Raw genomic sequence first — 4,960 nt, forward strand, 5'->3', positions numbered from 1 at the left:
ACGCAGTGCTGTTTATCCAAACTGAAGGTGCTCCTCGGTCGGCTGATTCTACGGCAGCAGTGCTGTTTATCCAAACTGAAGGTGCTTGCCGGGTGCTTCCACAGTGCTGTTTATCCAAACTGAAGGTGTGTCGGCAGGAAAAGAAAAGGAAAAAATCTCAAGGTGTTTGAGAGGTTTTGCGCAGGGCAATTGTATGCTGATTTTGAAGGGGCTTTCTATTGCGTGATTTCTTGTATTTATAGCACCCCATTCCTTGAGACCAACTCGCATTCTGATTCGGATTGGGAGTCCTTGTCCCATTTCACCTCTAACTCGAACAAACCTACTCCTACTGGGATTCTGAATTTTCCTCCCTTTTGATATTTTATTCCCTGCTGATCAAGGATCCTGGTCGTACCAGGACTTCCTTGCCCTTCTCTATTTATCCGGACTACATAGGATAGGATTTGGCCGACCCAGCCAACTGGCCCGGGATTTATTATTCAGCCCATTGATAGGAGCATATTCATGCAACTTAAATGGCTTGTTCTCATGCATTTACGTTATGTTTCTTTAGTTATTTTAGTACTTTAAGCTATTTTCGTGTGTTTGTAGGTCCAAAGGGCTAAAGGAGCAAAAAGATGCATTTTGGAGACTTTTGGAGCACTTTTGGGCTAAGGATGGATAGCTTATGCTTGGAGCCAAAGTGTTGGATGAAATTGAAGACCTAATTGAAGACCAAAGTGTTGGAACCTTGTTCCCTTTAGTTCTAGGACATTTAAACCTTTCCTATATCCATTGCACATGCATTCCTCTAATCCACATGCATCTCCATAAATCATCCAACACACTTTCTCTCCCAAAAACCATACACACCATTCAACCTAGATTCTAATCAGCCATTCACCAAAACCATTTCCCTTTGTGCCGTGCACATGCATACACACTTCATTTCAGCCACATGCAACCATTAAACATTCAATCATTTCACTCCACTTAATGCCGTGAGTTCCCATCAGATTTCCAACCTAATTCACATGCATTCCATCCTTTAATTCACCCACATGCACTCATAATCATTCACACCTTGCATTCACATGCATTTCCAACCTAATCACTCACCCACACAATCTGCCATCATTCACACAAACACCATCATTGCCGTGCATCCCATTCCATCTCCCTTTTCAGATTGCATTCCCTTCATTCCAGCCAAGTCACATGCACTCCCTTTAATTAATTCATCCTAGCTGTCAAAGCACATGCACATTCACCCTAATCATTCACATAGCTTTAATTCACATGCAAACACATTGCATTACCATTCACCACCAGAAAATCACCATCATTGCCGTGAGTTTTATACACTTTCCAGCCATTCCACATGCCATTGTCATTCCACTTCATTTCACCTTGCATTTTCAGATTATTCCTTCATCATTGCACCACACATGCAGCCACATATTCATTGCACATGCATTCACTCATAATCATTCACCAAACTTGCAGCCACATTTCCACCCACCTCCTAGCTGTCATGTTCCCTCCACTACTCCTATAAATACCCTTGCATTCATTCATTCATTCATCATCTCATTTCATACACAACACCACACCACAAACACATCCACTTCTTCCTAGCCGTGAGTCCCCATTCCCTTATAATCCAAACACCATTCCTCCTTCCATTTTCACCACTCCCCCAAACCATTCACACCATCAAACTATCCTTAGACCTTGTGCTACAACGAAGAGGAAGATAAGAGGGCCTAAACGTTCATACAATTCAAGTTTGAGTTGTTGGAATGTTTAGGTGTTTCTTTGATTTCAAAGTTTAATTTCAATACTCTTTGTTTTGTACGAATGAGGAATGGAAGAGAAGAGGACCTAAACGTTCATACAATTCAAGTTTGAGTTGTTGGAATGTTTAGGTGTTTCTTTGATTCTCTTTGTTTTGTATCATGAGGAACTAAACCCCCCCCCCCTTAGCTAGGGGGGGATTCGAAATATATGTTTATGCTTGCAATATGATTTGATTACTTCTAATTACGTTTCATAAGTTGTGAATTCAATTTGTTTAACTGTTTGATTGATAACCTATTTATGTATGTTTATTGAGAGTGCACGCTTAATTTTCATGCATGAATTTGACGCTAGAATATAAGTGAGTTTCACGTAATAGTTATGAACTTATATTCACAAGTAGTGGAGGTTGCTTATAAACAATCGCGTTAAACAAATTCTTGGCATAAGTTTCATGCAATCATAGTAACGAATGCCTCGTCAACACTTACAGTTTTCATGATGCTTAATGATTCTTGCTTGTATCTCTATTATGCAATTCATGTAGGGAACTTGTGAGGAATGCTTTGGGTTGTCGTATGCAATCATCCAATTCATTAACTTAAGGAAAACTTGACGGTTAATTTAAGCGGACCTAATTAACCCGGGGCGTTGAGAATTCATGGTTTATTGAAAAGCAATTAGAAATCGTTTTGTATGCAAGTGTAACATGTGTGGAGATGAACCCCTTAGCTAATCCATCCATCATCTTGTTTTCAAGGAATTCGTTTTACAATCTGCCTAGTTTGTTACTTTGTTTTGTTATTTCAATTTTCGTCCAAAACAAATCCCCCTTTAATTTGAAGTCTTAGATTAGTTAGAAAGTGTTTTGATTTGTGTTTCTAAGTATTTTGATTCAAGTTTTCATCCAATTTCGTCCAAATTAGTGTAGGTGCTCAAAACTGCCCAGAAAGTGGTTTTTAGGCAGTTTGGAGTCTTCTAGTTGCTGTTTTGGGTTTTAGGTTTGTTTAAGTGTTTTAACTTTTAGTTTTGCATTCTTTGAGTCAAGTTTAGTGTTTTAAACTTTGTTTTTGAGTTTTTAAGTCAGTTTCCAAGTGTTTAGCAATCCCTCCTAATCCCCGGTTAAGAACGATCCCTACTTATATCTATACTACAATTGTCAAAAAGAGGGTTTAATTTGTGTGCGTATAATTCTCGCATCAAATTTTGCCCATGGCATTTGTTATCGCCTTGAGCCGAGCACATCCTGCTACTCGGCCCAGTCAGTAATATTTTGGACCCAGACAGATAGTAAATGAGAGTCCAACCATACATCTAGATTAAACATTTTTCAGATAAAATGCGTTGTTCCCGGGCATGTAAAAAAAAAGTAATTATACATTCCTACCCCATCCCTTGGAAGGAAAATGATAACAATGAGAAAACAGACCGAGATGGTGGTTTTGGCCTGCGAAGCGAAGAACATTCTCCTGGCACTAACACTTTGGCTGCATGAGGGGAATGGTTAAGTGAAACTCTTGATGTATCCTCTCACTCGTTTCAATCATCAAACTGATAGTCAATTTAATTCAGCTCGTTCACAACTTAGATTTTGGTGTTTAGACTTTGTTTCATCCAATTTGGTTACAAAATTTTACTCCTTCCTTTGGTGCTAGTCAGACCATTAACCTCAATGAATGTTTCCCTCTTGTATCTTCCAAAAAACAAAAATAAAAAATAAAAATAAAAAATAAAGAAGGAAGAGAGAAGATATCAAATATATTATATCTGATACCATCAGACTTCAAAGTAGTTACAATCCAAAGTCCAATAACTTTATTTAACATTTTTAGCTGATCATTAGTCAATGCCTGGACTACACGTTTACCATCTACACATATAATGTAGAATACTATAAAAATAAACGCACACATATATATAGATGATGCTAGAGAGATCAAATTTTAAAATCATATTTTGTAGATCACATAATGTGTCGATTGACGATTGGACTCTATTTTTAATGATTTAAAGAATGGTACGAACATCAACCACCACATCCTATGAACTACAAAAAAAAAAATAGTCTAAAAATTTGACATTCCTAGCATTTTCCTACGTATATATAATGATTTACAAAAATTAAAATCAGACCCGAACCCAACCGAACCGTGGCTCGGGCAACTTGATGCCCGTTTCGTGACTTAAAGTCTAAGGTCTATGCATCTTTGTCTTTGTTGAAGCAGTATGCAGTTGCTTGAGTGACTGTATCTGGTAACACTGCGCCAACCTCAAATGTCCATTACCTGAGAAGATATTCCTATTGATGACTAATTACTTGAATCAGGCTTCATCAGTAGCGAAAATATAATTGCTAGGGAACTAAGAAGAATGGCATACATATACCATCGTAGAAATCCCAACGAACTGGCCTCTTAGTGTAAACATCCTCATAGTACCAAATAAAATCCACCTTCTCCCACACATTGCAAAGAAAACCATCTGTGACTTCCGTCCCAAGATACTCTGCTCCGTCAAGAAAATCGGGCCTTGGAATGCCAACTCCAAAATCCATAATCTCGCAACTTCCGTTGTCACCGACTCTATGTCGTACCACCTAGCTGCTTCTGAATTCTGTTGACGTTCCTACCTCTCGGCCAGTCGTACCAGAGATCGCTGAGCTGGTGGTGTGTTGTGTTCAGGTCCATGAATAGAAGTGCATGGAATTGCACTGGCCATGGCAACAGTGTTGGGTTCGAGTTTGAGCAAGTCAGTACCTGCAGTATTATGCAGGTTGTTAAGCATAGTTGCAGTGGTAGGTTGAGCTGCTTCATCTTGTTTCTTTCCTCTCTCTCTCTCTCTCTCTCTCTGCTTCTTGTGGTGATGTTGATTAACTTGTTTTGAGTAGGATAAAACACAACTGATCTGAGCGGTTGAGAAGCAGAGGCAAAAGTACTGCACCTGTCCCACCTCATATGTAACTATAGCTCCCTCTATGTATAACATAAATATGTATATAGTTCTCATTTAAGGGACACTTTGTTTGCTAGGGGTACTGCTACATTGTTTTTACCGACGATTTTGAGAACATGCGAGGATCTCTTTCATTTGAGATGTTAGATTAATCTAACGGTAGCTAAGCTTATTATATATAATAAGCCATGTTGTACCTAAACAAATTGTAGGATCGGAACCAATT

General features: G+C 38.7%; 1 pseudogene; it reads right to left on the bottom strand.

The window, feature by feature from the left end:
- Positions 1-3,781: 3,781 nt before the first annotated feature.
- On the bottom strand, positions 3,782-4,625 carry LOC137736560 (uncharacterized protein At4g14100-like; annotated as a pseudogene).
- Positions 4,626-4,960: the final 335 nt, after the last annotated feature.

The sequence above is a fragment of the Pyrus communis genome, chromosome 13, assembly GCF_041283825.1.
Source record: "Pyrus communis isolate YQ-2024b chromosome 13, ASM4128382v1, whole genome shotgun sequence".
NCBI classification, from domain to species: Eukaryota; Viridiplantae; Streptophyta; class Magnoliopsida; order Rosales; family Rosaceae; genus Pyrus; species Pyrus communis.